Genomic DNA, 13,441 nt, shown 5'->3' on the forward strand with positions numbered 1-13,441 from the left:
TCAACAATCCTTTGTGCTCATATCTTTAATCCTACATTGTACTATTCTTTCATAGTATTTGTGTGTTCTGATTTCTTTTATGCTGCTTTTGTGGGTTCACTCTCTTGCAGTTTAATGTCTATATTATTAATTATTATTTATTATTATTTTTATGAATATAATTTATTCAAATGCTGTGTTGCCCTGTGTCCTATTCAAGAATGAGTAAATAGGATGGACGAGAAGTACGGTGCATTAACAGAGCAGTGGAGAGAAGCTTGCACAGTGCCTACGTGCTGCATGATCACTTAATAAATCCATGCTCTTTTCAGACTGCTTTCTCCACTCTTTCTGCTTTGATTCTCTGTGTGTGTTTTGCTCTCATTTGTATCCACCTCTGTTTAATTTTGTACTCTGAGGTGCCATTTACCTCTCTGAATATCGCCTCTCCTTCCCACACTATCATGCTTTGTCTATATCATCTGACAGAACTGGAGCAGTGTAGCAATTGATAGGGAGTCAATCAGTAGTTCAATAATTGGTAAGAAAATACTAAGCTCCAATTCATTTTGATTCACTCCCCACAGATACATGGACAGCTGTCTCCCTTTTAGGCTGCCATTTTAGATGAAGAAAGGAAGATAGAAAATGGAAGCTAAATAAAGCAAACAAACAAATAAACAAAAACCAGCATGCTGAGCACTTCTGAAAAATCTGGCCACTTATTATAGTGTTTAAATTGAAACTGAACTCCTCTGAAAATCAAAATCTATAATCCTATGCCACATAGTTTCCAACTCTACTCATGTAGGTAGAGACACATGTCAGATTCCTTTGTTCTGGTACATACTATGTCATGAATGATCTCCATCTGGTACCATTTGCACAATATTAACTGATCTTTATGTTCCATATGAATTGAGAAATTTTGGAACTGTAACTTACTGATGCCTCTTAAAATAGGACCCCAAGTAATACTGAGACACACCATAGTGGCAGTTGAAAGAAAGAATTGTGAAAGCTCATTGTTGGATTGTGTTTAGGAAAAAAGAGCATTCAGCAATAGTGAACCAATCTAGTTGCCTGTTAGGGAGCAATGTGTTCCCAGCCAGTGAGGTGATTGATTCTATACAGGGCTGACTCATCTAGCTAACTGGCAGCTACCGTTTTTCTTATTGCCCCCACACTTTGGCTGTCACCTGTATTCTATTTTTACCACATTTCCCAATTATGACAGGGGAAGTGTTGTGCAGGCTGCTAAGGGAATTCCACCAAACACACCAGGTCATATATCCCTTTCTCAGAAAGAACTTTATATATCAGGCAAAGGACAAAAGTTAACAAAACATTAGAAATGCAACAAAAGATGTTCCTCAGTTAGCCTTTTTTAGCCCCTACCCACCGCCCCCACCCCAAGCTAGATTGAGAACCCAGCCCTGTTCCAGATGGAATTTCTCACCCTGTTCCCTGGACCGACTGACTTTGTGATGTCTCTGCACCCTGTCACTTGTTGTCATCAGGCTGCTATTCACTAACGGCCAGATTCCGACCCTCGCTATGAGCAGCCCCTTATTCCACAAGTAAGCTCATCTGAATCTGGCTCTAAGTTACAATATTGCATAAAAAAATCAATTATTCCCACTCCCAACAATTTTCATTGTTTCAAGAAGAGCTCTGTTCTAGTGACTTCTATTGAAAGATAACTGTAGGACTAAATGGCCTGTATTACAGCAGCTGAGAAATACTGCTGAATACATTCAAATATAGGAGGCTGTGATGGGGTGTAGGAGGCCTTTGAAGGCCCCTGCTGGAGGCCACGCATTCCTACCACAGCCTGCCCCAGGAAAGCAGCCACAAAGATAGGTCCTCTAAACCTGCCTAGAGAGGATGCATAGCAGCAGCCAATCAGGGCCCTGTAGGCTCCAATAAAAGGAGCTGCAGGGTGTAAGCAGGCCAGCTCCTGGCTGGGATGAGAGGAGTAAGGTACTTGAGAGAAAATTGGAAGAAAGGGTCTGGTGGTACTTGCATTTAGTGAGGAAGACTTAAATGAGAACTTCAGGCCAGGGTGAAGAAAAAGGGGATATACAGGGGAAAGGTCCAGGGAATAGAAGAAGCAAACTGAAGGAAGCAAAATATTGCTGTCATTTGTATGCTCCATGGCCTGGATCCCCTTCCCTCCTCCCCTACTGTCCTACTAGTGAAGTGGCCTAAGTCCCAAGAAGGACAAGGCTCTGTTGGAAAGCCCAAGTGAAGGTCAGGACTTAAAGGGCCCAGAGATAGGGTGCAAGACCCTGCTGAGGGTAGACAGTGTGTGGAGCTTTTTGCTGCCCTGGAACAGGGTTCATCCACTGTTGACTGTTTGGCTTGACTGGAAGGCTGAACTACTGAAGACCCTCCTAGTAAGGTCAACAACCTACAGGGGGTTCCTGGGGCAAGAGAACTTGCAGCACCACACTGAGCCAACAGGAGGCACTTGTGAGAGATGAGTGTCCTCTCTCAGGTAATCTGAATTCATGTTTTAACTGAAATAAGACTGTTCTGGATCTAAAAGCATAGCATCCTCTTTAAAGTATCTTGCATTCACTGTGGGAAAAGTGATGTACCACCAAGCTATTGATAAAGCTATTATGGCAGTCCTATGTAATTAGATTTATTTTATTACTAATTTCATTTATAGTGGGTTACCCAGTGAATTTGTAATGGCCACTTAATTTTAAGCATTACCAAAACATAGCTACTAGTGAACTAGTTGACAGCAAAGGGAACCAAATGGGGAGATGAAGATAATGTGTTCTGCACACTAAACAGGAAGCAACTGCAGCTTGAAATTGGTCAGAGAAAAAGTATTTAAAAGGTTGTGGAAAGATGGACAAATTCTATCAGGGTCTGTTTTTTAACACATTGGGGAATGAAATTAATTTGATTGGAATGTAAGTTTATTGCAATGATGCTCAAGTTCTAAAACTTTCTGAAACACAGTGGATGTCATTTTCCCCAATTAACACTGACTATTCCTTGAACAGAACTCTATTTGATTAGAAAACTGCATGGCTTTGTGTGCACATTGCTCAACGCCATGTTCTGATTGTCCAGTTGGGTCTTTGTGTTGATGTAATATTAGTGACTGGAACTCACTGCTGAAACACCAACTTTAAGATCCCTACTCATTTTAAGTGTGGGTGAGGGGAGATCAAGAGCTAGAGAGATAGTGTGTGAGTTGGGAGGCAAGGGATAACCAAGACAGCCTAGGCATGAGGTGAGTGTATACACTGCTTAGTATAATATAGTTACTGACTAGGGTTTTTATCTATTTGTATTGTTGTAGGTCCTAATGGGAGAGAGAGAGAGGAGACAGGAGAAACTGACAACTGTGGTTCAGGCCTTTCTGTATGGCTATGTCCACTTCCTTTTACCTAGCACATTTCATTGTAAAAAATTAAAATAGAAAAATCCATTTTTTTCACCCTTTCTAGTATAAAGTGAATTTAAAGTGACCATTGGGAGACAGATTACTGCAGAATTGGAAACTGAGCTTCTATAAGCCTGGAAGATGATGTCCAGGGACTGAAATGAATATAATATTAGTCCAAAGATTTGTTGTAGAAAGCATTGATAGCCCTTTCCCTACCATATCATCACACTCTGATACTCTTCCTAGTTCTCTGGATGCTCCTTTAGTCCCTCCTTTGGCTCCTCCTCCTGGTCTCTGTCAGGGTCCCTGAGGGCTTCATCCTTGACCTGGTCCTATTTTCTCTCTCTTCCTCCTCTGGCCACAAATCCTCAGTTATTTCCTAGATGCTGATGACTGAGATTTAACTTCCCGCCCTTCTGCTACACCATTTTGTTTAGTCTCATGTCTCTTACTCATTCTTTGGATGGGGTTTTGTTATGAGGGGAATTCACTGGATGGAAAGGCTGAGGAAAGGAGTGGGGATATAGAAGGCAGGGGAGAAGAGAGAGGAGAGAAGCATGGGTAGAATGACAAGTAAGATTAAGGTGAAGAGAGTGAGCGAGAGGGCAGAGTAGCATTGTGGTAAGTAGCACAGGGGAGAGTATGCCCAGGGTGGAATCTGTAGAAAGCAGACTGGGTTTATGAGTAGTCAATGACGCCTGCTTCAGACCGCTAGCTGTCTGTTTCTGCCAGCTTTGGTTTTTCTGGCTCTTGGACTGTCTCTGCTCAGGATTTGATTTCCCCAAGCCCACATGGCTATTGGAGGAGGGGCACTGGATGGATCCTAATTTCCCTGGGTCACCCCGGCATAGTTGTGTTTGAGTGTGCTGGGAGGGAGTGGTGGCCCTGGTGGAGTCCCATCAACCTCCTCCCCCCAATTCTCCAGTAGCTGCTGACATGCACCTTGTCCCTTTTTAGACTGTGCAAAATGCTGCTGCAAAAATCCACTACCTTGCCCTCTGTTTCACCCACATTCAGTCCCTGTTCATATTCTATATCTGGCTTCTTTTTGCGGTTGGTAGCTTGTAGTCTCAGATAGCCTTGGGGATTTAGATTGATCTGGCAAATCAACATCCACTGGCAGGCAGCATGGTCTTCTGTGTGTTTTAATAAAGCTGAAAATCTACTTTTTCCCATAAATCTTGTATCTGTGACTTTTCACTTGCAATGCAACCAAAGTATATGAGCTGTCTCTTATACAGACTCTTCTATTCCTATTTGAAAAACACTGCATTTTCGAGATTTATAATCTATATCCCATTTACATTCCCATATTGCTTTGTCTTTTTGATACATTCCCAGTGCAAATAATATGGTGAAATTGTTATGCTTATGACAATCCTTGAGTGGCTGGGATTAAAATTATATTTGACATTTGGCAATTGAATTATCATTGACAAATGATTGAGAATCAGTTTTAAGTGATATTCTGTTCCCAGTGTAATCTGATTTAATAATAATTCATATTTCAAAAAAGCTGATATGCAAAAGATAATTTCATCCTTGGTATTTTTCCTTTCAAAATTTTTATTTGCAGTTTGTTTTTGCGTGACAGACAATTAAGACTTTTAATTGACATGGATGACTCAATAGCAGCTCTTTGAAGTATAAGTAAAAATATTCTGATCTGTACTGCTGTTGGGTGGATCCACTGACCTACATAAGTTCAGCAGTCCTGAACATAGGTATTTAAACTCAGACTCTTTTCATTGTATTGATGATCTCATTAACAATAGTGACTGGCACACAGTTTGACCAGAACTATGACAGCCCCCTTTGCTGCAGGTGTACATTAAGTGCACCTCCAACCTCTGCAATGTTGTGTGGTGACAGCCCTTAAGTCTCCCTGCTGATGCTATTTTGTAACCCATATACAATTTGTGTTTGGTTTGGCTCCTTCACTTGGAACAGCTGTCAATGGCACAGAGTGAAGAAAATAAGCACTGAATCTAGAGGCCATCAAACTCAATAGGAGTCTCTTTCCACTGGGTTCAACAGCCTTTGGATCAGATCCTTCAGTTACTTTCTGCTGATTTCTTTTTGGGTAGAGTAGATGGAAACTTTGCTTGCTTTATGCTTAGGACAACAAAATGTCTGTGTGCTGTTGATTTGCAACAATGCAATTAATACCTTTTGTAACTTTACAAGTGCAAATGTGGTTTTATTTAAGTAACTTCACTAACAAATACACTTGGGAAGATGAGAATATTTCCATGAACAATTATATCTTTCCAGATAACCAGAATTATTAGTACTTTATAATGATATATGTCCATTACTACAAATCCTGTCCTTTCCATAGAAAATCATGTATTAGATGTGGTAGGAGAGTTTCTTTCAGTTTCATGATGGGTGAAATTTCACCTTTCTTTAGAGTGAAATGTTTAGAACGTTGCATAATGACATGTTTCAGAGTAGCAGCCGTGTTAGTCTGTATCTGTAAAAAGAACAGGAGTACTTGGTGGCACCTTAGAGACTAACAAAAAAGTAAATGTTAGTCTCTAAGATGCCACAAGTACTCCTGTTCTTTTTATGTTTAGAACTGTTTATCTTAGATGGGTCAAACTAAATTATTTTGCAGGACTTTGTTCCTATTTCTTTCTTTTTTCCTCAATTTCACTGGCAGTTCTGAAACAATTTTTTTTTAAAAAAATCAGGTCAACTTGAAGCTTTAAGTTTTTTAGTATTTTCAGATAATCAAAAACCCAGAAGTTTTTCTGGGTCAAACATTTCCCTTCATACGTCTTGGAAATGAAGGGCTATGTTCACGAGGGGTCTTGAGTGCCACTGGCTTTCACAAAATAAGGAGTGGTGTATATTATAGCAAGTGGAGCATCTTCAACAGGAGAGACTGGGGAAGCACTGCCCCAGAATAGGTCTGTAATCACCAGGCTAAAGTAGTACAGAAGAAACCTGGGTTTAAGTCCCTGCTAGAAAAGGGATTCTAACCTGGGTCTCCCCATCCCAGGTTTTTGCTGTAACCACTGACCAATAGCATAGAATAGGAGCCACCATTTCATTAATTCCAGAACCATTTTGACACTTCTGATTTCCCACCCCCAACTTTGATCAAAACAATTTGTCAATATTGACATTAATTTGGTAAATACTTTGGTTCACCCAAGTCTGCATTTTTCAGCAATAGCAAATGACAAAGACTTCGGCCAAAAAAACTCATCCAACTCTACTAGCCATGTACACATGTCTAATGAAAAGACTGTTTTATAACATGATAGTCAATCAACAAGGGATACAGAGGTTTACAAGTAAATGCAATTGTCCAGATGACCTGGGAGATTATCCAAAACATTTGAATAATCTGTGGTTTTGGATAAACAATATTTGTTTCCTACCTGTTTTTTAAATCAATAAAGACATTTTAATATATACATTTTCCTGCCTGCTGCATTCCTTTCTGTTGTATACTTATTAACTAATCAGAATAACTGACTTCTCTCCCCTTGAACAATGCCAATTGCTATCCTGTTGCCTCTCCCCAGGTTATCTTGTCTATAAATTGACCACTTCCTGTTCTCCTAGTACCTTCTCACTGTTCTTGTTTTATAAACTTTTATATGTTTTCATTTGCTTCAGTCTTGCCTTCCTCCATTTTGTGTGTCCCAAATGCAATGTCCAAAACTTAGTGTGGGTCTCCATTGAGGCCAAACCAGTGTTCCAAGTTTACTGGAATAATTGCCTCATTTTGTTTTACTCAGTATGTTGTTACTAATACAGCTCAGTAAAACATTAATTTTTGAAACAGCCTCACATTGTCAACTTGTTATCTTACCTAGCCAGTATTCTTCCATTCTGTATTTGATTATTCTTTCCAATTTTAATTTCTCTTTACTGAATCTTGTTGCATTGTCATGGGTTTTTTCCCCTATTTTTCCAGTTTAAGAGTTTGTACGTAATCCTATGGCCCAAAGTACTTGATTCCTCCTAGCTTTGCATCATCCACATCGGGGAAGCTGATGAGTACACTCTTCCTTCCATTCTGTAAGTAGTTAATGAAAATACTGAATCCTATTCAATTTCAAATTGATTCTTGATGGACTCCATTCAATCCTCCTTGGTCCAACTTTCCACATACTTGGCCATTAATATTTAATGAGTTGGAAATCTGTAATCCAATTGTGAAGCCATCCATTTCAGATTTCTCATATCTTTTGGATGACATATGAAATGGTGTCAAGAGCTTTAATGCAGCAGGGTGGCAGATCTTGATCCATTACACCAGTATAAAACCAGAGTAACTAACAGTCAATGCAATTATTAGGACTTACAATGCTGATCTAGAGAAGAATCTGACTCAACATACACTATGCCACTGCATTTCCATTATTACGTTTTTTTAGTTTTCAGGGGAAGAAGTTATGTTTCAGTATAACTTATTCCTGATTAATTCAGATGCATTCTGACTTTCTTTTAGCTGCTTACAAATTGACTGCTTCATTCATTTTTCTAACAATTTACCAGGTATTCACTGAGAGCTAAACACACTGGTCTCTAAGGGTCTAATATTCCTATCTCTTTGCACATAGAACTCCCATCAAAGTCAACAGGGTCATATGGAACTCTTTGTATTCAATGGAAGTACGGTGTCTGTGCAGGCTCAAATTCTCCAAGTCATCCCTCCTTAAAAATTAGGTATTCTATTATGTTTACCCTTTAACCAGCCCTCTAGGAGCTCACCTGTCCTCCAGAAGGTCTCAAATATAACTGCTAGTAGTTTCAATTCTACTTTCAGCAAGTTCCCCCCAGTAGCCCCTTACTGGTTACATTAAAGTAACCTTTAATCTCTCCCTTCCCGATTCTGCCTCGTGATCTTTCTTTCCTTGTTCCCTGTTAGTGCATTAAGCACCTATTTACTATTTTTTCTTTTTTAGTCAAGACTGAAAAATATAGCTATTAACAGACCTGAACTCCACCTTTTGCACTCTCTTGCTTCTTACATACTTTTCTTCCCCATTCATCCTTTGCTAATAGGTAAAGGCACAAAATTAGATACTTTCTGACTTTGACCTGCAAGTCTTCACTGTACTTTTATACTAGTCATCTGTAATTTTCCCTTTATTTTCAGGTCCTTAAAAGGCTCCTGGATGTATCCACAATTTTCTTTTTAGTACTCCCCCCGCTTCCAACTGGGATGGTTTTCTGCAGTGCCTTGAATATTAGACCACTAGAAACTTCCCTCTATTCTACATACCCTCTACTCAAAATATCTTCTGTCCATAGTAACTTAGTCAGGCTTAATGTTTGGTTCTAAACCTGCCTTTTTGAAATCCATTATCCTTACTTTGTTACCCTCACACTTCTTATTTAGTACTGTACAACATATCATTACAAAATCATCTGCCTTTCCAGTTTTGAGGCTCTCAGTCAATTCTTTCCTGTTGGTTACTATTAAATCTTAATGACAGGTTTCAGAGTAACAGCCGTGTTAGTGTGTATTTGAAAAAAGAAAAGGAGTACTTGTGGCACCTTAGAGACTAACCAATGAAGCGAGCTGTAGCTCACGAAAGCTTATGCTCAAATAAATTGGTTAGTCTCTAAGGTGCCACAAGTACTCCTGTTCTTATTAAATCTTAAGTTTTTCCCAACTGCTGCTTCAACTTTTTGTAAATTTCTCAGACACCACTCAGGAATTTGTTAGATGTCCCATGTCTTGTGCTAGTTTTCCAATGGATATCTAGACAGTTAAAGAAAAACTCTAAAAATTAGAATAACTTAAATAGCTAAATATCAGAGCTGAGCAAATCACTTATAGGAATTCCGCTGCTCTCCCTCTGAAAATTGCCCACAAACAGACCACAAATTTCTCAAATGTGTTATTTGTGGCAAATTGCCGGCACTACTGTGATGGATATTGCACTCTCTCTCGGGGGACGGGTGGGGGATGGGGTTTGAGGGCATCATTTCTTGCCCCTGAACTGGGGTATTAACTGCCCCACTAGTATCCTAGAGGAGGGGAGTGGAGAGGGAGGGTCCCAGGCCTGTCCTCTACTCTGGGACCCAGCCCAGGAGCCCTAGGGATAGCAGTAAACCATTTGAACTAGTGGTTCCTTCCCCTGGGCTACTTCCCTCTCCTGTCCTTCAGCTTGTGGGGATTCCATCCCTCCCTCTGCTCAAACCAAGTGTCCCTTTACCTAGGGTCTTGGTCTTCTTAGACCACCGCAGCACTTCTCCAAACTCTCGTCTGCTTCCCTCCAAACTGCTCTCTACTCCAACATCAATCCACTCTGCTTCAACTCCTCCCCTTGTCTGATTGAAGCAGGGGTGGGGGGGTTATCACATGACTGGCTTCAGGTACTTTAATTGGCTTTGGGTGCTTTAATTAATCTATAGCAAACTTTCTTCCCTCTACAGGGAATAAGGCTCCCCTCTAACATTCTCCTGCTGCCCTCTGGCCATGCTGTATCACATATTCAAACCATATTTGTGAATTTATTCAGTAAATTTGCAGCTTTTCAGATCTTTCAGACACTTTACTGAGAATATTCACAATTGACAATGGTCTTGGTTGGTGACATACATGATGTGGGATTGTATTTGCTCTTCTGTTGGATGAATTATTTAACTAACCAATAAGTAGTTGCTGATTCCACAATGAAGTTCACTTTTGCAGAGTCAAACTTATCATTCATTTTTAGGGCTAGATTTTACCACTCTTACTTTCACTCACAGTAAGGTGTGATAACCTTATTCATTTCAGAGGGCCTGTTACTCACTGAGTTGTTCTGAAAGTAAGGGTCAGCTAATAAGCCCTTACAGCGTATTTTTGGTAGCAGAGCTTTCATCCTTCAGTATTCAAAAAGAAAACACACAAGCAATGTGCACTTACACTTGTTTTTGAATTTGAATGTATGTCTGCAAAATATCTTGTCAAGTTTGTAATTTCCTGATTTTGTTTTACTGATATTAGTTGTCTTTTTAATGGGAATGGATTTTTATTCTGATCACCTCAAGTACAGACGACCAACACATTTTGTATATGTACATGTCTGCTAGCCTTTCAACCCTTCTGTTTCTCCTTTGTTCCTCCTAATATCACCTCCCCTTCACTGAAATCCTCTCTAGAGTTTTACAGCCTGTCCCTTTGCTGCCACTTTACCTAGTACTTTGATTTGCCTTTATAGGGTCCTAGCCACCAACTAATCTGCCACCATCAGTGACATAATCTAGTTCTCCTAGTGCTCAAACAGGACTTTCCTTCGCTTGAAAATTACATCATTAGAATAGGGCCTTGAACAGGTGTGTTAACTAGCACAATACTGACTGGCTTTGCTGTCCGTGAAGACAGAAATATGTTGCATTCAACAGTGTCAACTAGCCATGGGTTAACCTTGGTCCTAATAGGATTATGGCCAGTGCACAAGATATGATGGAACATGGCTTGTCTACAAATAGAGAATAGTCTACACAGGGTTCTTATAGTTAACATGACTTCAAATCAGTTATCTTTTAATGAATGCTGCATCCTAAATCATGACATTTAGCACATAGTTCTGCTGCTCAATTCTCAATATTCCTTTCAAACTGGAAACTTTTTTTTAAATATATTGCATTACTTATTATTTGCCTACTGTCCTGTTTGTGGGCCAGGTCTCTCAGGGTGTCTGTAATTCCTTCAGATAAATTCTTGGGTATGTTTTTAGTACTGATTTGAGAGCAATAACTTCTAAGTTATCAGTTGATTTATAAAAAAATATATACTGTAAGTAAATAGGTCTCTTTGCTTCAGGCATCTATCACCTTTTACCATAGTATTTAGACACACTTATCTACTACTGAAAGCTTGTTGTCAAATGCTATGTGAAAAATCACAATAGGCAATAAAGGATTTAATTGAGAGAGAAAAGCAGTCATTCTCTTTCCATGTATAAGAATGATATTAATTCTTGTGGTCAGCTAAACCAAATCCAGATGTTAATAGGTGGATATAGATCTCATGCTCTTCTTACTGGACACTAAACAGCCAGAGGGTTTATTCAAGCACATAGTGAGCTCTATTATCACCCTGAGAGCCTGTGTGGGCAGGAGAGGAGAGGTGCATTGCACAATAAACCAGGACTGGAGGCCCTGCGGCGGTAGAAGCCAGGAACCTATATAATGTTTTCAGGAGTGCATTCACTGACAGCCCTCCTTACACATTCGTAAGAGATGTAGCATGCATTCTCCTAGGGAGCCACCCTCCAGTTATTTGCTGGTGTTTCCAGATCTAAATTTCTCATGAAAATACCCTTTTTAGGCCTTAAACATGACTGCTGGTGCTGACAGCCTTTTCCCCCTTGCAATCAGGAATTGTAGTATCATGGGGTAGATCTTCAAATGAGACTTGGGCATTTCAACACACAGCTTTCATGTCTAGTTCCTACATGCCTTGCCATCTAGTGGAATTCAGAGCCCCAAGTTAGCTACCCAGGCATTGTATGAAAAGAGTTAGGCATCTAAGAGAGGGCTTAATAGAAACCAGCATGCTGAGCAGGGAACAACCTAAGCTAGCCAGGAGTGAAATGATTGAAGAGGGGTGTGTCCTAAGCCCTGCCACTCAAAAGTATGTAGGCACCACCCTCCACTTGTGATTCTCAACCGGGATAGAATCATAGAATCATAGAATCATAGAATATCAGGGTTGGAAGGGACCCCAGAAGGTCATCTAGTCCAACCCCCTGCTCGAAGCAGGACCAATTCCCAGTTAAATCATCCCAGCCAGGGCTTTGTCAAGCCTGACCTTAAAAACCTCTAAGGAAGGAGATTCTACCACCTCCCTAGGTAACGCATTCCAGTGTTTCACCACCCTCTTAGTGAAAAAGTTTTTCCTAATATCCGATCTAAACCTCCCCCACTGCAACTTGAGACCTGTCTTGGAGTTAGGACTGACATGGCTTAGGCACTTTTCTTATGAGGTGAGGGTGCGGGGGGACCACAGACACATCCCAGTATAGACGATGGCTCAGCGGTTAGCACACTCTTGCAAAATGGACAAGACCTATTTTCCAGTCCTACTCTGCCTCATTTGGAACAGGAACTTGAACCCAGGTCTCCCATTGCCTAGGAGCATGTCCTCATTACCAGGCTATTAGCTGTTCTGGGATGAGTGTCTCTCAATTACCCCGTTGAAGCTGTTCTAATCTGTAAAAAATGTCTTTCTGGCCCAAAGAATATTTAAAGTAAGATAGATGTAGGCTGGTGTTAAGGGAGCTACCCAAGGATACAGGAGATCTGTGTTCAAGTGCTAACTCAGGCAGGCTGGGGATTCAGATCTAGGTCTCTCACATCCTGGGAGTGTCCCTAACACTGGGCTCTTAATTATAATGAATCTCACTCCCTCTCTCACCCATGGTTGTCTTTTGTGAGGGGCCTAATCAGGAGACATGCTTTGAACACACTTACCAGGTCAGGCAGGGTACACTTAATGTGAGAATCCTGCTAGAACTGAGGAGTGAGCTAACATGCCAAGCCGTGTGATGACATCAGGCCTTAAGCACTTTGCACACACCCATCAGCAGAAATGTAGATGCCTCCAGGGTGACAGTAGCAGATGAGTAGGGTTTTTAGTACCGTGGTGGCACTTAAATGTTGGATTTCAGTTGCTATGTCCCTTTGGCTCCTCCTGCATGGGAATGGTGAAGTAGGAAACAATTAATTATATGCCCTTTCTCCATGTCCCTGGATTCTCCTGCACTGGCATAACCATCATCTGTCCCAGAGAAACCAAGTCAAAAAGATTAAGATAGACTCTGAGCTAAGTGCCTTCAAATAGAGTCCTTTGTTAATCACTTGTTTTCATGCTTTCTTACGCTAATGCATTTTCCTGGCATATGTTAAGATGTATAATGTACCAATATTTTTTAAATAACTTTGATAAATTGTTATTTCCAGAATAAGGGGCTGGCTTTAAGAATTGCCATCTCTTTCAGATTCACACCCCAGTTAATACATACCAAAGAGCTCCTGGCTGGGTTTTCACAGTAATTGCTGCCAAAAAAAAGCAGCCCTTGGTAGACA

This window comes from Lepidochelys kempii, chromosome 3, assembly GCF_965140285.1.
Source record: "Lepidochelys kempii isolate rLepKem1 chromosome 3, rLepKem1.hap1, whole genome shotgun sequence".
NCBI lineage: Eukaryota > Metazoa > Chordata > Testudines > Cheloniidae > Lepidochelys > Lepidochelys kempii.